Source organism: Paralichthys olivaceus, chromosome 7 (assembly GCF_024713975.1).
Source record: "Paralichthys olivaceus isolate ysfri-2021 chromosome 7, ASM2471397v2, whole genome shotgun sequence".
Lineage (NCBI taxonomy): Eukaryota > Metazoa > Chordata > Actinopteri > Pleuronectiformes > Paralichthyidae > Paralichthys > Paralichthys olivaceus.
The window spans coordinates 9,718,659-9,740,806 of record NC_091099.1 but is presented as its reverse complement, the minus strand read 5'-3'; the positions used below and the strand labels follow the sequence as shown (position 1 = coordinate 9,740,806).

Sequence of the window (22,148 nt, the reverse complement as noted above, 5' to 3'; positions counted from 1 at the left end):
ATATTGCAGTATTGCTTCTTACAGTTAGATAATTTGCATACAATGGTCCACTAGTGGCTCTATGACCTTGACAGTGATGCTTAAGAAATAATAAGTCCCTCTGTCCGTCCACTCCCATCCTCCTTATTTGCTCTTTTCCTTCTTTCCCCCTCTGCACAGTATTGAGTCTGTCTGTGAGGAATAGGTGTTTTAGGGACAGTCCCATTGATAAGTGTGTGTGTTTGTGAATGTGCAGCGCGAAGCACTGAGCTGACTGATCGGGGATAGATGTCCTTATTGGATATGAGCTGGCTACTCCGTGGCTCTGCATTAAATTTGTATTGAATTGGAAATTAATGATTGGATAATTTTATTGATGTTTCTTGTATTGAACATATAAACAAAATGTTCTTTTGAAGCATTGTGGCAGTGTTGCACCCTGGGGTGAGGGGGGAGAGGGAGTGGTCCCAGTTGTGCTTAAGAAAGGATAAGTCCATGTTAAGTCCATAGCGTATTGAAAAAAAGAGAGCGACCGGATCGATGGGGACCTGGCGCTTGAGACACACTTTAATTGTATTATTTTCTTTCGGATTTCTGCCCTCCCATATCCATCTCAACACAGCAGTGACAGATTTGATATGTATTGCCAACATTGTCATGAAGACAGATTTGAATTTATTGAGCAGTTTCAAAAACGAATTTGCTCTTCTTTTATTAGTAGACGCACATGGACCATAAGGGCTTGTAGTTACAGTGAAGTGTTTGACAAAAGGATTTTTTATTTTTTTTTGTGTTTCCTGTAAATGTTTAGTAAGTGCTTTGATGCCTTTTTTTGTGTATGTTAAATCAGTGCTGCTGCTCGGAAGTCTTCAAAATCAAACACGTACAACTTTCTCAAAGTGGAGACGGACAGTTTCTTTCGCTGTGATGCGGACGGGAACAGATCAAAGAGATGAGAGATGGCGAGACTCTGAGTGGAGGAAACTTGTTTAATTAAAATGAGGCGATGAAGGGGGTATAGAGGGATGTTCTTTGATGCGTGTTCCAGATGCACCGTATATGTTAGTTATTACGCACAATTTTTGTTTAAGAGGTTCCAGGAGCGGGTGGGACAGTAGGAGGTGTTGCAGACGCAGGGAAGGAGAGAAGGAAGGAGTGAACTTGATGAAGTTTCTGATTATCCCACCTCCTCTGGCACAGGGAAGAATTACTGAATGCCATTTGGGTCAGTGCTCTTTATGGAACTACATTTATGAAATACATCTCTCCCCCTCTTTCTCTCGTTCTTTCCCTCTCTCCCTCTCTGTATCTCTCACTTCCTCCTTCTCTCTCCTCTAATTGGAGATGCAATAAAGGTGTGTGGGGTCAGTGGTTCCTCAAGGTGAGGCCGCATGTGCGCCTCACTTTCATGTCCTCATCCAGACACTCGTGCAAACCAACAGGGTAGTTCTCGCCGCTCAAATTTCCCATTTTCTGCCTTGCTCACGAGGCCTAAAATCTTTGTCTGCAACTCATCTCATTCCACACACCTGCTTTTTGATAAACTTTCTGTCAGTGTTATACGGCTCTATCCGTCTGTAGCTCCATGCTTTCTGCCCTGCTCTCCTCTCTCAACGCCGCTCCCGTGTCCTTGTGCCAGCCTGTTAAGCCAGAGGGCACGCTGTGGGTGAATCAGAGACCGAGCTCTGCCAACACACCCAGCGGGAGAAGCCCTGCCAAGGGTGCCAAGGCCTCGAGAGAGAGAGAGAGAGAGAGAGAGAGAGAGAGAGAGAGAGAGAGAGAGAGAGAGAGAGAGAGAGAGAGAGAGAGAGAGAGAGAGAGAGAGAGAGAGGAAAAATAGGAGGAGGGGTGTAATAATTTGGATTGTGAATGAAAGAAAATGAAGAATGAAACTCAAAACAACGAGAAGACTGAGAGTTTTGATGAGCTGCTCGGAGGAGAGAATTGAGTTTGTGCAAGAAAGAAAAGAGAATGATCATTTCTGACATTTCCTCCCTTGACTCTTGTTTTTATGTGAATCACGGGTGAAGCCACAAGTTCACAATGAGGTAGAAGCTCTTTGTTCTATGATCACATCCAAACCAGTGCCATTTTAGGCCAGTAGGGGTCATTGTAGTTCAACTGACTGAGCAGTAAGAGCCAGACAGACGATCAGCGAATGTTGGAGCTGCGGGACAGAAAGCTGCGGTTCATTTGCTCTTGAGTCACAACTCTGTTATCACTTAGCTTTTTTTCATTCTGTTAAACTTCTTGATAAAAGTAGGATGCATTTAATTGCTGGTGACCTCTGCACGAGCTATTGGATCATTTCCGTCTGCTCCATGCACAGTGCAAGAGTGAAGTAAGCACTGTGTTGTTAACACACGGCTTAATGGGTCTTTAATTGAAATCCCTTCCTTGTAAAGTGTCTAAAGTTAGGAGATAAACGAGAGGTTTCCACTTGCAAATGAACAACACTCCAGCCTCTGGTTTAGCACTTGGGTTGCTAATTTAATGTCCAGGATGAAGAGGCCTTTGCAAAATCTTTGCCTCCAGGTATTGTTTGAGACACCATTGTTGAGGAGATAATTGCAGAGTCTGTTCACTTTAAACGTCTTCCTCTTTCATCTGAGCAGGGGAGGGACAAACTCTATTTTTCTCTTTGCATGTCTCTGCATGGATTTTTGTCACACATTCTTTAAATGTATTTGGATGTAAGGAGCCTTTTTTTTAGTGAACACTCAAAGACAAACTTACTATCATGTATAAATTCTATATTTGTTAAAATCTCAGCTATTTACCCATTTAAAACTCTTACTCTCCTTCCTTAATTTGTTTATATAAATTAAGCATGCCACTGCTGCCATTGACCTCCAGTAGATGAATATTAGATGAAGCAGCAGCCAATATGTGAATAGCTGAGTTCAGGACAGCAACGATTTTAATGGCAGCGAGCAGCCATTAACAGTATATCTGAAAATAGACAGAGGATTTTCCATAGATCATTAATGACGGGAAATCTATCCCTCTTTCCCTACCTCCATCCATCTAATATATATCTCTTTTCTCCTTTTATTCTGTGTATTTCACCCTGTGTTTTTTATTTGTGCACAGTTCAGTGTCTTCTCACTGCTGGTTCCTACAAGTCTCGCAGAAACAGACACAGGCCTTCCAGCGCGTCCTATTAACATGCACCAGATATTTGAATAGAGCCCACTAATGTCTGTTTAGTATATAATCCACGTCCCCTCCTCCCATATTCCTTGTTATTCTAGTTTAGTGCCGTAATCAAGCATGGCTTGCCAATAAAGTTTATTGTACGGAGCTAAGTGTCAATATCACACACACACCCAGGGCAGAGAGGTCCCTTTAATTAGAATAGGAGAGAGGGAGCTGTGTGTCGCTGCATACCTGTATGTGTGTTTGTGCATGTGTTTATATGTATGTTTGGATTTAACCGTCAGTGACTGTAAATGCTGCTCAGTTTTAGCTGCAGCCATGTTCTTTGTGTACATGACAGTGTGTGTGTATATATATATATATATGTATATATATATATATAAAAAAGCAATGCAGTCAAAAAAAAATAAACATGACACCGACATCAAAAATTTTCACTGCTTTTATGAACAAATCAATTCCAGCTTTACATGACCGTCGAGCCTGGGTGTTTTGAATCTATGTTGACACTGAACCAACAATAATCCCTGCTATATGAAGTATTGATTAGACCCCCTCCATCGCTGTGTGGCTTTAATAAAGGTACAATTGTAAAGGTCTTTATGATGATGGTATAACTTGAAAACTTTCACAGCCACTGTGCACCAGCTCCAGGTGAAAGCAGGAGCTCTCTTTTTAAAAAACAGATGAGCCACATTCAAGTTATTTATCAGCCTTTTCTTTAGTCTCTGGAATATTACAATGAAGAATGTTGACATGTTCAGCAGCATTTTTTAAATTCAGGAGTAGAAGCCAGTTTTCATTTTTCTCTCTGGCTCTATCTATCTCTCTCCACTCTTATCTATTTTCCTATTAGGCCACTTACAAACAGCCTGGTTAATATGTAGAATCAAATTACTGATATGAATTCTTTGATAAAAGACTATTTGAGCAAGGGCAAAATTGAAAACACCTCCCACTCCTAAACACAGAGTCCCGCGGTGGTGAGGGGCGGGCTCGCAGCCTCAATCAAATAGTAAAACACAAAACCATTTCCCATTACAATGAAAAGAGATTAAAGACAGATTAAACGTAGTGTAGGGGAGCTGGGGCCTATGCCAACCACTGAGCGTTGTGTACGGGGAGAAGAGAGGAGAAGATGAGCAGTTGATGAGACAGGAGAAGGGGAGAAGGGAAGAGGGGAAAAAAGGAGAGGAAAGAAGGGAGGAGAGGGGTAAATGCACGGTGCGGTGAGGAAGAGCAGATGGAGGAGTAATTTGCGTGGGATGTGGTAGATGGGGGAAACATGGCTGTGTGTCAGTGCTGAGCGATGCCTCCCGTTCTGAAAGAAATCAATTTAGGGCGGGACGGGGACGCTGTGCATACAATAATTGAATATTACTGCTTACTATCTCCTTCACATGCAACTACTCTGTTCTGCACCGTGAACTGTGCAGAGAAGTGAATCAGGCGGCGGAGCAGGAGATAGGGGTTAGGGCAAACATATTGGAGAGGTTCAAGTACTGTACAGATAATAAGTTGATACTTCAAATAATCACTTCAAGTTAGTACATGATTGAGAAGAGGAACTGCATCAGTTCGTGTGTGTGTGTGTGTGTGTGTGTGTGTGTGTGTGTGTGTGTGTGTGTGTGTGTGTCTGTCAGATTCTCTCCCCGACAGTTCTCTCTCTCACTCTCTCTCTCTCGCCATCCATCTGTCTGTCTTGTCTGTCCGTGTGGATCTGGACCCTGACCTATCAGATCTGTCAGTTGTGTCTGGGCCACATCGCATGATCAATAATCACAACTGTTAATCAATTAGCTTTTAAATAAGCATCGACCCTGCTTACAAGGTTAGCCTTGTTTATTGGTTTACATTAGGCTAAGTAACATGATCAACTGGTCATAAGAGCAGATATGTCTTCAGAGGATCAAAAACAATCATGTGGGCGCTCATTTTCTCCCTGGGTAAAACACAAAGTATATTTTGGCTTGTATCTAACAGTACCAACAGTGGTCTGGCCTGTCTGCTTTGGAGGCTTTTTTAAATGGAATGTAATTTGCTGGTTTGCATAATTTGCTTTTCCACATTATGGTCACTGTCTGCTAAATAACACAGTTTGATATATTGATTTGGTTAAAAGCCCCACAGAAGGTCTGTTTGGCATCAAATGCATTTGCAGAGGATTTTCTATTTTTTCACTTTTTTGACTTTGTGAAAATAAACAAACATTGGAATGGCACTCAGCAGAGTGCTTACCACCAGCAAGGCCCAACTGTCCCCTTCCTTTTAATCAAGCTGCACCAAATTTCACACAGTCTTAGATATCAGTCCCCTTAATGTGCCTGATTCTTTTCGTCAAGATAAATTAATTATACCTTGGGAAAATTGTGAAAATGTTGAAAATTCCTGTATCTCACAATGTTAAAGGAAGTGACAATGGGTTCTTCCTTTAGCCAAACTGCATCCTTCCACCAAGTTTGATTGAAATCCGTTAAGTTGTTTTTGTGTAATCTTGCTTACAAACCAACAAACAAACATCAGGCTGAAAACAGAACCTCTTTGATGGAGGTGAAAAGAGGAGATCACCCATCACTACCTGGAATTAAACAGCCAAAAACTTTTCTATTACTGAGCTCACAATTGATTAAATCAAAGTTAGCTCAATCTTTAATTTGTGACTTATTTCCACATGGTCCCTCTGTGTAAACACTCATTAATTCTTTGAAAATATATCAGACTGCTCTGTTATACAATCATTAAATCATCTCTGAACATAATAACCATCCATATATCACAAAGGATGATCAGGATACATTTAATTAGGATAATTACTCATTAATCCATGCAAGGATCGTTTTTTTTGGAGGGTGCCTCGCAGTTGCGTGCGGATGAGTGTGTGTGTGCATCCGTTTCATCCGTGTTTGTGTGTACATATGCATGCAGCCTGGTCTCAGCAATATTCGTCACTGTCTGATTTACTGTGGTGAGGTTGCCATAGCAGGCTGGGATCCACTGCATTTGTCTCAATTTCCTAATGGTAACAGCTCCTCCACCATTGGCCGTTTCTCATTTTAATGACTGGAGAAATGACTGTGTGTGTGTGTGTGTGTGTGTGTGTGTGTGTGTGTGTGTGTGTGTGTGTGTGTGTGCGTGTGCGTGCACATGTATGTGTTCTTTTACTTTGGTGGCATAGAGAGATGGAGCTCAGCAACCTGAGCTGCTCATTGTGAAGACAAAACAATGTCAGAAATATTTCTTTGCTGTAGCAGATGCTCAGGTTGATGGTAGCGACTGCTGGCTGTTGAAGTGACTGCTTTTACACTGGTCGGCGTGATTGAAATTGGGTTTCTCCTCTGCCCGGCTCACACAGATGATCCCACCCCCTCTTTGTGCACATACAAACACGCACAGTCAAACACAGAGATGTTCCTACAAGATCTGACAATTACAAGAGGGGCTTTTAATCAATCTGAAATGCGGCTCGCCGGGGCGAGTGATGGCAGGGGAGGAGGAAAAGGGCTGATTACTCCCTCTCAATCTTTATCTCTCTTTTTCTATCGCTCTTTTTCTCCCCTCCTACCTCTGTCTCTCCCTCTCCCTCACCTTTGCTTTTTTGCATGATCCATCCCCTGTGATTCCGGTCTCAGACTATTTAAACAACGGCGTTCCTCAGTTCCCTCTCTGTCTTCTGCTGTTTTTCCCTCCCTCCTAGCGCTTCATGTTTGACTATTAGCTGACATGCACACAGGGAGCATCACTCAACTCCCCAATTTCTCCTCCTCTTGCCTCTCTCCCACCCCTCTGCTTTCCTCCTCCTTCTCACTTCTTTCTCCTGCTCCATGTATAACTATTAGCAGACATGCTCTCAGGGAGTCTGATGAATATTTTAGCAGCCGCAGGGAGGGGCTCCAATCCTCCAGTCAGTGTTTCCCCTCACACAACTTTACACCGCGCTCGAGGTTTCTGCACTGCACTTGAGCAGACAGTGACATTAGACTCTGCTGTATTTGGTTTGTTCAGGTTGGATAAGATGAGGTGCACTGATGAGCTGGACAACAAACAGGGGTTGATTGATCTGAAGCAGGACAGTGTAATACATTGTGTACATGACATTGGCGTTTTGATTTAAGGGAATTATTTTCTACTTCCTTCTTGTGGATCCCTGAAAAATTCTTCACATAATCTGCGCAATTAGTAAGATTAAACACGTATGATATTAAATTGAATCGACTGTTTAGACACATGGACAGTCATCGTGGACCGTCTTTCGTTTTTAACTGACTGAAAGGGTCAGTTCTTCATTTGACATGAAGAAGCTGCATCTGCTTAAGTAAACTCTCAGCAGTTCATTTCAACTCATCACCTCATAGAAAAACTACTCAAATTAGACCAACTCATGTTTAAGTTTTAAAATCAAATATTAGTGGGTGATTAGTTAAATTAATCTAAAATAATAATGCATATTTTCATATTTAGTTAATGAGAGGAATTTACAGTGCCTGAATTCAGCAGGCCAGATGAGTGGCTGAAATTGTCACATAGGGAATGCGTGTGATGGTATTTGACTGTAGTGTGGCTCCTCATTTGTCTCTTGTTTAGGAACAAGACTGTTGCAAAGTTCAGTGTTTGAAAAGCACTTTTCAGTTGTTGTATATTTAATAAAACCAAGTCATCACGGTCCTACAGTATCTCCTTGTGCCTGCATTATTCTTGTGCTTGTCTTTCTCACTGCTTCACTTCCCTTTCTTCCTTTCACACCTTCCATGTCTTGTCTCTCTGTGTGGTACAGTACACACTGTGTGTGTGTGAGCACTTTTACAGTGTGTGTGTGTGTGTGTGTGTGTGTGTGTGTGTGTGCACGTGCACGCTAATCTTTAGATGAGGGGCTGGTGGTTAAATCATGATGCATAGTCCAGGGCTGCTCTGGCCACTGTCATTAATCAGTACAGGGGCGGGGGACGTATCTGCTTTTTATCCATCTCTTAAATCAGTCACTGCAGCTATCGGCAGCCCTCCCTCCTCTCCCCCCTCCTCCTCTCCATCTCCTCCCGCCCCCCACCAGCCCCCCTCCCCCCACGGGCCGCTGATTGAAGTGGCATTGTTTGGGAGACAAGCGGCGCTCAATCAATAGGCAGTCTCACTAAATTACCGTTTGCATGAAAAATGAAGGGCCGCCCAACCTGACTCCATTCAGCTGGGGATGTGCTGTGCTCCTTGTGTGTGTTGTTGTGTGTGCAGATTGCAGCGAGAGAAAAAAACGTGTGCGTGGGACGAACCGTAGGGAAGAGTTGAGTGTGTCTGGGTTTGTCAGGGGACAGAGAAAACAAAGTGGGCAGATAATAGAGGCAAGATGTGTGTCCCTCTCTGCTATAGTCTAAAATCTTTGGGAGACCACCTACAGCTGCAAAGGGATGCAGAAGAAATGGCAGCACAGGGGTTTCTGGTAATGTATTGATCATGGCTTGTTAAGGACTTCTGGGCTGACACCGTGACCCTCACCCTTCCCCTTCACCCTTCAACTTTACCTTTCACCCTCAGCCCTGACTGACCTGCTCTGTCTGGTTGTTCATTTATTCCCAACCTCTCCACCCCTTAGCTGCGAGGAATCTGACAACAGATCTGTCTGGGTTTTTATGCGTGGGTGTAAATGTACTCAGAGATCAGATGGTTAAAAAAGAGGACTTTCCTGGGGTGTGTTGTGTATGTTGGTGTGTAGATTTCGATGGTTGCGGAAGGCTGGAGTGAGGCCTCAGCCTCTCTGCCTGTTTGTGCTCCGCCCTGACCTCTGGCTATTAATCATCTGTAGATCTGTGTTTACCCTCAGTTCAGCTCTCCAGCACACAGGCACCTAGAGGGGCAATTAGAGAAGAACTGCCGCTGCAGCGCAGAGGATTGCCCTCTTCTTCTAGTTACACACACACATACACACATGAATACACGCACGCACAGACACACACTCACACACATTCACACACGTAGGTACGCACGCTCAGACACACACACACACACAAATTGAGCCTCTGAGAAGCAGGACCCAGCCTCACCCAGACAACCAGCTCTAATGTTTTTATTTACTTTAAAAGCATCCTGCTGTTAATACAAGTGGCATATCTCAGTGCTGCCATTATATTTGTATGGGAGAGAGTTTGCGCATCTCTTTGTTCAAGTGTCTTGTGTGTGTGTGTATGTGTGTGTACATGTGCGTGTATGTCTCCCACCCCCACAGGGCATACCAAACATGCATTAGTATAAGTTGCGCAGGCTGAGTCTCATCCAGCATACATATGGTAATGGATGATGTGTGTGGAACATGTCAGCCACCTCATCATGTAAAAGCCTTCGTGTACAGGAGGGAGCATAGAGGGCTGGCAGGTAGGCATTAGGCAATATAATGGCCTCTATTTTTACACTGTGGAACACAGTTGAAGAGGCGACGCTCATGAAGCTTTCAAAAAAGCAGACACACAGGTGGGGGTGGGTGTTATAAGTGGGTAAGAGAGAGAATGAAACTGCTTTTCAAATCGCCTGACTGTTTGGACCCGTTTGTCTGTGCCACTGCGTGTGAGTACAAGTGCACACGTGTATTTTATTTGTACGTGCACATATTTGTATCCGTGCTCGATTTTTCTGAAAAATAAAGAAGTCGATAATGAGCAGCCCAGCGGTGATGTGTAATCCATGCTGTTTTTATTGCTCAGATTGATCAGAGAAGTGGAGAGAGAGGCTGTTTAATGACCTGCTCTGATCTCTAACCATCTTGATTGTGGTGCTTCTAACTGAAACGCTGTCTGGTCTGCTTCAGAGCAAAATCAGACTCCGTGATCTTGAACGCATCAAGTATTAATAAAAATGATGGGTGAGATTCAAAGTGTCTCGAGGCCTCATCCTGTGGTCATACTTGTGCAGTCTGCGTGGTTGCAGCTTTCTTTCCGACACTGTAAAAGTGACCTGCAGTAATTGAGCCGCTGCACATAAAGATCGGTTAGTGGATTCAGTCCACAAAACCCTGAAGCTGCACCGCTGCTGCACAAAGAGCTGTTCACCTGTTTGTTCAAAGTTGAGTGAAGCTCGACTCACTTAACCTGGAGAATGGGTTGTCATGAACCCACTGTTGTTGTTAACACCCTGCTGCCTAGATCAACAGCAGCACTTCTGTCAATGAGTCTTAGCCACTGCTGCTAAAGAGCGTTGGTTGCCCTCTACTTCAAGATTTATTAATAGTGAGCATGTCCAAACCACATCAAATTCAACACTGCACTTCATTGGGCTCTTAACCATACACATGCAAAGTGTGAAGCCGATAAGAACAGTTCTCGAGACATGTGAGCCAAATACAGACAAACAGATTACTGATATTTAAGGCTGTATGGATGGATGGAAAGATAGATAGATGGGTAGATAGATGCTGATTGAACATCCTCTTGAGCTTTTGTCATTATTCTCAGTGTCTACATACAAACTCACAGAACCTCACATACCTTTTCCGCTGTCTGAAGTTGGAGAGTGTGTCGGGGTCTTGTGCTGAGTGGATGTAGTCCTGCCCTGGGACCAGGGAGGTAGTTAATCTCTGTGTGTATGACGTGTGAGCTCAGGGTATTGTACTGTATGTTTCCCTCTCACTCAGCTGTACTTAATGTAGCCCATAAAGGCTACACAACTATAAGCTACGCCTGGCACTCAGGCCACCATTCCGCACTACACTAGCCCGCTGAGCAGGATAAATGACTCCTATAAACCTGTCACACACATACATACACACATACTGGAGCATGCACAGACTATAGAAAGTCATCTCCCCGGCTGTGGAGGATCTGCTGTGGTTCTCAGGGCGCTTGTGTGAAGTTTGTTTCACTGGGTGCAGTGTACGGTAATAACCGCGGCGCTGCTCATAAAAATCTGAGGTTAAGACATATGGATGGAAAAGGCTTCTTGTTATCTGGAATCCTCACACTCAAAGGATTTTAATGCAGGCGTAGTATTGATGCGATGGTTCCATTATGCATTTGTGCATCAGTGTTGCGATCCCTCTCTATTCCTTCACCTGAGCCCAGTGTTTAATCAGTGGCTGAAGACAGATCCAACTTCCCTAATGTCCCGGACCTCCCTTTGCATCTCACCCAAGAAGACTGATCTGCATTAAGAGGAGATAAAATAGCCCCTCCACGTGATGGCTAGTCACAGTGTTCGTAAATGAATGCCATTTAAAATACATAAAACTGTTATTCTGCATAATACCTCGTGAATATATGTGTGTGTGAGAGGTAGTTACGTGTCTGTGGGAGTTGTGTGGCCAGCGATGGATGGCCCGGGGATATGTTCAGGTGTGTGTGCTATTTGTCTGATATTGCACACCCCTATTGTGAGTCTCTGAGATTGAGAGGATTTTACGTTTCATTTTTACAAAAACACCCACCAACAGTCCCGACTGAGTGCATTGTAGCGGGAGCAGTGAAAGAGCCATCAGTCTATTTGTGGATGCACTGTGGTGTTTATCAGTCACAGACTCACTGTGGCACAGGCAGCATCATCTGGCCCCTCATGTTGCTTTTTAATGATTTTCCTGTTTAAGATGTCAGCGTCATGTTGCTCTTGTTATTTGCATTGTTGTCCTAGCAACCGTGGTGCACACAGGTTCAGTGGCACCCAACTTGATTTTGATAAAAATGTAAATGTGATGTAAATCCTAATATTTATTCTTTCACTTAAAAAGAAGGAAATGAAATAGGCTAAACACATTATCTCTGTATTTTTATGTCTTGCCTATTTTGGCACCAGCCGTGGTTTTCATAAATGAACCACATAGATAATAGTCGTCGGCAAGAAATCCATTTTCATTCTTAATATTTATTCAAGCAGTTCTCTCCCATGTTTATACAATCCAGAGTATTAAAAGATTGATTCAATTTTATGTTTTGGAATAAAATGCAAACAAAAACAGATGCTTGTGTCCCCCCCACTCCTCTCTCCCTCCGAGCTGAGAAGGTATTGTGGTTTATGTAAACCGTAGAGCTCTGAGCTCTATTCTGGGCCTGGAGCTTCCCAGAAAGACAGAAAGAGACGACAGAGATGGTGAAGGTAGACTGCTGTGCTATACAGCGGGAAAACTGTGTGGGTGAGAGCACAAGGCTTAAAGAGGCTTGGTGCTGTCTGAGGGTTGGTACAGCTGCTATATAATATGACCTGATTTTAGTTACTATAATGGATTTGTGTACCAACCTACAACCCAACCTACAGGGTACACTTTAAATTCCCATCTAGGTTCGGAAATATTGCAATTTATTTAATGTAGAAATCTTGTACCTGAATATGAATCCTGAATCTGAAAACCTGAGTTGGGCCTTAAATTTAAATAAAAAAACAAGACTTTTGCATTGAAACATATAATAAAGACACTGATATTTGGTTCGAGTGTAGTGATAACATTTAGTAATCACTTTTTATGGTGGGTATTCTGTGCAGGTCTTCTGACTTCCATGACTTCTCTTGTCTGATTGGCTGTGTACATCAATATCAGTTGCCCAGTGAACATAATAATTTTGGTTTTGTATGTAATGCCACTTATTCTGTTACTGTGTTTGCTCTAATTATGTCCTGCTGTAATTATGTCCAGTGAAGGGATAAATACACTTGCAGGTTACAGTGGCTACTGGAGGAGGTTTAGAGGCCTACTCTCATCCTAGTGCTCTGCTTTGCATAAATATAGACATTAATCTCTGTCTAGTAGGTGGAAAAGGCTTTTTTTGTTCAGAAACTTTGCCTGTTTCTTTTAATATTGCATCATTTTAATTGATGTAATAAATTTAGAGTTGTTTTTGTTCTTTAGCCAGCTTTCATAAAAGTACTCCTCCACCTGCATTTTTACTTAGGTTTCCCATAGAACCCAGTTCTACAAGACATGCTCATTATAGAACACTAATTAAAGGAGTATTCTCTGTGTTCTGTATTTCCGTATACGCTCATGTTTGGAACGGACAACAGGGTGTGGTTATTGAATGTATAGGGGGAGGGGGGGCTACAGAAGGTGGGCTGGGTTGATTTTACATGGGTACAGACATGCAGGGGAAGTGGCACCCAGACAAGGAGGTAGTCAGAGTATCCTTCATGTAATTTAAATGCAATTATGTATTCCCCCACCCCGCTTGTCTGTGACTTACGGGGCTGAGGTGAATAACATGGGCGTGTGTTCATTTTGTCCTGCCCAGGGAACCAGTGTTTGTGTCTGGGCCGCTCTGGCTCCTGCCTCTGCTCCAGTCACCCGCTCCTCTTATTATTAGACATTATTCCACCGGAGGAGCAGAAAGGAAAAGAGGAGGGGAACTTTAATAGCACACCTGAATAGAGGGTGTCATATAATCAATGCATACAGGCCTGCATTACAGGCTGTCACTGAGACTCCATCACACAGCAGCAGAGAGGTGGAGGGAGAATGGGATATAAACTCGTGTGAAAGGAGGGATGGGTATCAGCGGCCTGAAATTAAATGGCTTGCTCTAAAGTAGATGAGGCCAGAAATGAGGCTCCCATTTGAGTTGGAGTTGGACGTACGTGTTTTGCACAATATTTGCCTCTGTGCTCTGGATCTGTGCCCTCTGATCTTCTCTTTGTCTCACCCTCTTTCTCTTTATGTCACCTATCACTTGTTTTCCACATGCTCTCTCAGCGAGAATGCTCTTATGATGATTTTTCTAATCATGCATATGATCAAAGAAGCTGCTTTACATCGTCTGCACTCATCTAGTTAGAACTTCCTCAAACAGAACTTCTCCTCAGAAGTTTTCTGTGTTTTTATGCCTGTGTGTGTATTCAACTGCTGTCATCAGCAGACTGTAATCCCTCTGAGCCTTCCCAGTGTGTGTGTGTGTGCGTGTGCGTCAGTCCATTTTTTCCTGGTTTGGAAATTGTCTGCTGCATGTTTGTGAGTGTGTGTGTGTGAGATGTTCAGCGGAATGCCCTTTGATACAGAGAGAGCTTTAGAAATGCAATTTCCTCCCTTTCAGTATATGCGTGTATTCATGTTGGGTTTATTAGAATATGAAAGTATTGCGCCGCAGTGCCGGGGTTAGCCTATCCCTCCGTCCGCTCTCGCTCCCTCACTCTCCCCTTTCGCTCGTTCTTTGGCCTCTGCAGTCTCTCTGGCTGGCTCATGCATTAGAGATGAGGGGCTGGAGAGAAGAGGGAGACCATCGCCAGGGGAGACCAACAGCTTACACCAGGAAACTTGCTATTATAAACAGGATCAGCACGCCTCGCACATCAGACACTTTCAAGTCTGTGTGTGAACGTGTGTGTTTGTGAGTGGGTAAGTTGGGAGGGGATGTAGTAGTTAGAATAGATGAGTGCGTGTTTTTAAGTTTTTATGTGCTCTCTTTTTAAATATTGTCTTACTTTTTCTTCATAATTATCATCATCTTGCAGCAGATTTAAGATTATAGGATGACATAATGAAGAGGTGAAGACTGTGAATACTTGTTGATGACCAGTCATCATCGGTAAACCTCACTTTCAATTCTAATGTATGTATGAGTGGGATTGTGTATCCAACACAAGTGAGACTTCTTCTGGCTCTTTTCCCTCTGCCTGTCTCTCCCCTCATTCACTCACTTTCTGTAACTTTTGTGTGCACTCCCTGTTCATTGAGCGGTTTAATAATGCCAGGCATAGAGTTCAGTCTCTGTTCTTGTAGTTTCCAGACAGAGGGGCTGCTTGTTCAGCCTTCTTCCCTTGGAGAGCAGATGGGGGGAGAGAAGGCCCAAAAGGTCACCCCTGGGACTGGGGTCTCTGTTGACCTGTCAGGCTGGGATGAGCTCTGTTCTGGGGTGATCTGTAGCACAACTTGGATCTGTAAGAGCCAAAACCACTTCTTCCCTTGTCATCATAAGCGGAATGACTTTCCAGTTTATGATGTTTATCATCATTGACTATGTCCAGACATTTTCTTTTTTATTAAAACTTTATTCTCTACTCTACAAACAAATTAGTAGGAGTGTCTCAAATCTGATCAGTGAGATGGGAAAATCCACACATCTTATAAATGATCAATAATTGCAATATAAAGCGAGATTCATCTCTGGTCCCTTGATGACTGTAAATAAATCTATCTCCAGATACACTGGCTGCCGGCACCATTTCATTATGCTCCATTAAAACGTGGAAACATGACACCGTTTAAGCTACGTTTAGTGTCTGCATATGGACGTGTTTCCACATGTTTGTTGCTGGCAGTCGCTGCAGTCATAATTTTTTGGCTCCTCACCATCTTAATCTTTATATACAGTCTATGCTCTACACAGATCGTCTTTGCAGGCATGAGCCGATGGCCATCACCATAATGACTCATGACCTCATGGCTTAGCATCATGTTTTATGTCTGCTGCTGTTTTTGCAGAAATTGTATTTAAAAAAAAATAAAAAAAATATTGATTTATTCCACAGACGTTTTAATTGTTCTGCTTTTTCTGCTTTACATTAATTTGGGAATACATGCTATTAATGTTTGGAAAAAAAGAAAAGTGCCCACATTGTAGCAAACACAAAGCAGTTTCAGATAATGTGGTCTTGATTTTTCAATATATGATTCCATTCGTCATTGGTGACGTCCACCTTAAGATTCTCTCAGAAATCACTTTATAGTTTCTATTTTTTTGCCCTTTTGCAGTCAGCATGGGGTGGTCCCTCCTCCACCCCCCACTCCACTGGCCAGGGGCTAATGTTCACAAGGCCCCCATCCAGACAGGGGCACTCCTCTAGCCTCTGACCCCAGCCTCCCCCTCCCTCACCTGGGTCAGCCCGCAGAGGACAGGGCCTGGGAGAAGATTAATGTAACTCACTGCTGGAGCAGGTGTGTAGGTGCATGTATGTGCACGTGTGTGCATGAGAGAGCAAGAGGGAGAGAGAAAATGCACACAGGCCAGTGTGCGTGTGCCCGTGTGAGTGTGAAAGAGAGAGAGAGAGACCGAAGGAGGGTATACTGGAAAGGGGAACAAAAGTTTTTTTGACGACACGTTTCAAATTCATTCAGTAATGAGACGAAGCTCAATAAAAGTTATTTTAATTCAATTTTCGGAGTTTTTGTTCTGAACAGTTTTACACTGTGGTGTGATTCATTCATTAGTCATTTATGTATGTAATTTCTGTATTCCTCAGGTAACAGGTATAACCCTTATTTAGTGGGTGATTATGCAGCCTCACGTGCCACAAACCCGTTTTTTTTCATTCTCACTCGTTCTCTTTCTCACTCTGTCTCTCGCTCTCTGTCTGTCTGCCTGTCTCTCTCCTCTCTCTCTCTCTCTCTTTCTCCGCTCCTGTTTGCAAAGAGTGCTGTTTCAGCAAGGTCTTCTGTTCATTCTCAAGGTGTCCTCCGCACCGGCTCTTTTCTGAAGGCCCTTTTAATGGATTGGCCTGATATACCTTCCAAATGGAGCACTTTGAGCGTTAATTCGCTTTCTGATAAAGATCCCCCCTTTTTACCTTCCCTTTCTATAAGTCTTCTCCCCGATATGAAGTACACAAGGAAGGGCAGATGAGCACAAAATCCTCCCTCTGTGTCAGACTGGGTGGGAAAATGGACTGGGGTGAAAAAGAATCAATTGGATCCCCATTCATGTGTTAGTGGGGTGGAATGAGTAGAGTGTATTGTGGAGAATGGCTGGAGGTTGTCTCTCTACCCCCCTGCTGCCTCCACAGACTGGCCCAGTGTCTGGGGGGGAAATTGGAGCCTTTCTGTCGGCTTTGTGGCGACAGCAAGGGTTATCGCCGGGATCTGGCCATTGGCAGGTATAGCTGTCAAAGCTGTCACTACCTCTGAACTCAGGAGCATGTCTGCACACATACAGTACACACACAAACACACACACAGGCAGGAGCATGCTTAGACCCAGCCAACACACATGCAGCACACACGGACAAACAAACGAAAACATGCACACACAGACATGCAAACAGCATCTAAATTATGGAAGTATGCTATATAAGATAAGCGGTACATTTTTGGACAACCTATTACCGCTCCAAAGCTCATTCAGCCTGTTAACTCCCTCCATGCTGGAGTCCCGTGCTGCATTTTGGCTGTTCCCGAAGGAGCACAATGGAGGTGTTTGACCTGTTTGCCCACTCAAGTGTGACATTATTGTGCCGTATTTGCAGTCGGACGTGAAAACTTCTTTTGCTCAAACTAAAAATTAAACATCATGTCTCTACACAAGTGCTTACATGGTCAGATTCTTATGAATAACTTCCCACCCGCCTTCATTACCCATCTCTGCAGGAAAGTACTCTATGTCTACTGGCCCTCTGATGCAATGTGGTGAGCTAGAAGCCTCTGACTCTTCAAACAGTTTCTCTTGCGCTCGATTATTTATTTATTTTTTCTGTCATTGACTGAGCGGGAGCGGCGCTCTGAGCAGTTTGTGTTTCTTTGTTCATCGCTGGAAATAGAGGGTCGGAGTAAAGCTCCTTTTCTTCTCGTCTTGGCTTGTAGTTTATTTGTTTGATCAGTGTGCTTTATTGTGTTTCCAGCCTGTGTGTGTGTGTGTGTGTGTGTGTGTGTGTGTGTGTGTGTGTGTGTGTGTGTGTGTGTGTGTGTGTGTGTGTGTGAGAGGGAGAGAGGGAGAGCGGGAGAGAGAGAGAGAGAGAGCACAGAGCTGCTCCAGAGTGAAAGAGAGAGAGTAAACTCATGTTTACAGTGTTGTCCCAGTGGATGAGGGCTCCCTGCGGTTCAGCCCAATTATGAGCGGAGAAAGTAAAGCAGCCCACAACATATGCACATATTGGCTCTGGAGAGGGAGAGAAAGAGAGAGAAGGAAGAGGGCAAAAAGTGCAGAGCACAGGACCTGGTGGGCTCTCACATGGACCATTTGGCAAACACTAATTAATATCCATGAACATACACACAGATACACACAGGCATACATAACCACACACACTGAGATGCTTTGTCACAGTTTTCAGCGCACTCACTTAATTTAAATAATTTATTTTCCATTTGTTTCATTATTAAGTGTGCTTTGACTTCTTCATTATCATATTTGTTTTCTGTCAGACACACCACCATTAGTCTCATTTGTAAAAGAGTTTATTCTTTCTTCTCTTCTCTCCTCTCTTCTCCTCTCCTCCCCCCTCTGCATGGCCGCACGGTCCTCCCCTCGCTGCCTTTCAGCGAGACATTGAAAGACCGAGACAGAGAGCTAATCCAACAGCATGTTTGATGCATTTTTAAACAGCTCTGTACTTTTTCAAGTTTCCAGCCAACGGAAGATCTCATCGGCTATAATTTAATCAGCGGGTGGAATCACACTGCATATTTAAGCAACATTAAATATCTCCCGTTCTCCCTCTTCGGCCACTTAACTGAGAACAGAAAAAAAAGGGATTTTATTTTATTTCCTGAGTATCCCCCCACATTTACACTCTTTCATCTGGCACTTAAAAGAGGCAGTGATTTGTCAAGTAATTACCATCTCTTTTTTTTAAAGAGAGAATGTTCAAGTGCTGTTAGGAGAATTGTGGCTGTTCTGGTGCACAGGGTGGAAAGCTGTGGAAGGACTTTAAAAGCACCATGTGTGCACAGAGGTCAGAAATCTGCTTTTAAACACATATCCAATCTGTTCAAAGTAAAACAAAGTGAAACCATACTGTAAATCTAGTGTTATTTACTCTCTATTAAATGAACTATGTGTCAAATTGCATTGCTGTAGTTATCTGATTATTTGTAAACTGCAAGTCTATCTTTTATTGTGTTCTCATGTTTGTGTGTGCATTGGTGTGTGTCGCACAGGGCTTTGTCGGGGAGGCTTTCCTGTTTTGCCCATCGCAGCTTTTTTTCTGTAACATAAATATAAAAAATTAATATTTATCAGCGGTCCAGGGCTGTGTGCTGTGGGATAGAGAGAGTGGAGAGTAGGCTTTCTGTGTAGATGAGGGGTGGACCAGGGGAATTGATTTTTGACCAAATGTGTTTTGGATTTAATTCAGCTGCTGCATTTTCTCCGCGGTTTTATTTGCATAGAAATCATTTGAGGTGAGTGAATTTTAGAGGACGGCCAAGTTGTGGGGAGCAACAGTCCCTCTTTGTATGTTTGTGTGTCTGTGTACAGTACATGTCTCAAGTTTGTTTAGGTAAGATTGCATGCTGTGTTTTTTCTTTGGTTTTAACCTCTGTTATTACATGTGCTGCCCATGTGAAGGCAGCACTCCACATAGTCGAGTGCTTTGACTCTAAGCACACACAATTTGCACACACACGCACACACACGCACGCACATACATCAGATCCTCACAGTTCCATTTTACACTCAGCTCTGAAGGGGAGCACTCTGATGACAGTCAATAGCCCAGACAGCAAACCTCTGTCAATATTTAGACAGTACTATTGTGTTGTAAAATGAACCAATACACAACGGATGAGGCTCCTCACTGGATTAATGATGCCTGACTGACTGGCTGCTGCAGACACAAGTGGAGATGAAGATGTTATTTACCCCTTCCCCTCTCTCTCTTTCTTACCCTTTGTCTCTCTCTCCTTCTTCCTCACCCCTTCCTTCATTTGGAGGCTGCTCTTGTGTTATTTCGCAGTGATCGATGAGTCTATGTTCAGTTAAAGAGGAATCTGATTCCAATAGAATAATGCTGGGCTTTGTTCACTTTGCATTTGTGCTTTTCTCGACACAGTCTCAGCTTCATAAGAGTGCTGTTCGTACAGTATTGCCCTGTAGAGAGTTGGACCTGTGCTGTTTTGGATCAGAGGGGACGTGATGCTGATATTGATCCTAAAGGTTCCTTAGCCAAAATCATAAGGAATGCAGGTAATGATTCAAACACTGAAATAACAATTTCGATTTTTCTCCCTCGCCAAGCCTCTGTCGACCTTAAAGTTGCTCTTTGGTTTGTGTCTCCCTCCTGCTCATGGTGACGCAATGCCGGCCCTTGTTTGACTTCTTCCAAATGGGCATTAGAATCACCACGCGGCCATTGACTATAATGGAATGTGACGATTAGCGCTCTCGTAGCTAGGCTAATGGGCCTGACTCCTCTATTGGGGCCTGTGGAAGGTGCATTGTGGGACAGCGTAAATGATAGCGAGCGGAGAGGGGATGGGTGTGAAGATGAGGCTAAGCGCCTTTCTTGTACTTTCATCCCCTCCTGTCTTTTTCCTCATTTGTCATGGACGAGCTTGGATTGTTAGAGAACTAAAAAACCCTCTGTTTCTAAATGTCAACTCCTTCTGCTGGCCAGTGGGACTGTGCTCTAACTGATGTGTAAGAGAGGCCGGTAGGAGTTAAATAAAACCCAGAGGGGCACTTGTAAGCACAGTTCTTTGCAAATGTCCAGGTCTGATAGAAAAAGTATGGTCTGGCACAGAAACATCAGAGGGGGGAAAAGGTCAAAGGGAACAGGAGAGAGACTGTGTGAAATGTCATGTTTGGGAAGAAGCTTAAAACCTGCTCTTTCAGTGCTGTTGTGCTGATGGATTGAAGCTATTCCTCCTCTTGTCTCTTTATTTTTACTCTCACAATTTCCCACCTGTCTATTTCAAATACAAGTGGAACTGAGAACAGTTGCTAAGGAGCTGGTTTCTGCGTGTCTCCTAATCTTCGGAGAGTCGTGCAGTTCTTTGATTGCCACTTGGCTTCAGTGTCTCTTGACAAGGGTGGTTAGGCCCCCTGCCCCGCCACTATCTCCCAGCTCCATACACCAGCTTCACTGGAACAGATTAAATGAACACAATGATTCTTTAATCAGATAACCCACGCTCCGAATAGATTAACCTTCCTAACGCAGGTCCTGTACCCTCTCTCTCCTCGTCTCCAATCCTTCTCGCTCCTCAACCTGAGAGAGAGAATGGAAGTCCACAAACTTTAATCTTCATTACCTGCTTTGATTTCTCTGCTAAAGGAAGAAATGCATAATTTACATCCTTTGAAGTAGCTCCACTATTACTGACAACATGTTACCTTTAATCTTAAGAGCCCCGGAACATTAAATATTTAGTCATTTACCGAACAAAGGAGGACCGAGGCGATGCCTTCCTACCTCTTTGACTTTCACTGTCATGTGCACTCAATGTCCCCAGTAAGAAGCAATTAATTTTCGGGGGGAGAAACAGCTTTTCCTGAAGTTCAGGTAACTTTAAGTTGTTTTCACACTTTTACCTTGTTATTTAATCCCGTTGAAAGAAGAGAGCTTTAAAGTAAAGTGCTACCGTTAGCAGAACTGGGTGTGGGTGACCGGAAGGCTAACAAGTTAGTGCCAGTCTGTCTCCCTCTCTCTCTCTGTCTGATTTGTCACTTTTAGACTCATCTGTTTCAGTCTCGTCTTTCCTTCCAGCGACGGTGATTGAGTGGTAAAACCTCTGATCCGCGATGATAATTTCTTTTTCCTTTTATCGTTTTATGAAGCTATGCAACGCTGATGCAAAGGTGCTGTATTTGAGAATGCAAATGTCCGAGTCAGTTGCTCTGGACATTTTCAGGATGTCAACTTGTAAAGAGTGTAGGCAATAAGATTCCGGCACCTGTGTCAATGAGCTGTAAACAGAAACACATCATTTCCACAGCTGTTGTTGTGAACACATCTGAGCGGAACAAACTCCTGCTGCTTCATGTGTGAAAGGCAAACTCTAGGAAATGTTGGGGAAACTAGGTGTGCATATTTTTCAGGAGTTCATGTCTGAAAACAGTTTATGTCTTACTTAGGTCTCTTGTGTCAAGCCTCCTCCTGTATTCACACACGTTTGGTACCTTCCCCAGAAAACACTAGAATCATCATATAACCCTATTTTTTCCATTTCACTGCATTTAGTTACAAACTGTATGTGCCTTACTGCGTGAGGTTAAACATCCAGTTATTAAAGACAAAATAGAAACCAGTAACTTATCAACAAATGACGTCTAATGAATGGTGGATGCTTTGATGACCCCCCTCATCTTTCATCTGCAGAACAGAGGCTGCACCAGCAGTTTGTTTTCCAATTCCTTGTTGGGCTCTCTGAAGGAAAATTAGACAATTATCCAGACTCATAATGTTGTTCCACC

At 43.4% G+C, this 22,148-nt stretch overlaps 1 protein-coding gene across 2 annotated transcripts in view; it reads left to right on the top strand.

Annotated features, from left to right (window-relative positions):
- Positions 1-22,148, top strand: part of wwox (WW domain containing oxidoreductase) — a 127,287-nt gene that overhangs the window by 56,932 nt on the left and 48,207 nt on the right. The window contains exon 9 of one of the 2 annotated variants that reach the window (XR_011243532.1): positions 15,776-21,237. The exons of the other annotated variant lie outside the window; for it this stretch is intronic. The gene's annotated coding sequence lies outside the window, so the exon portion shown is untranslated. The remainder of the gene's footprint in view (positions 1-15,775; positions 21,238-22,148) is intronic. 2 annotated transcript variants of the gene reach the window in all.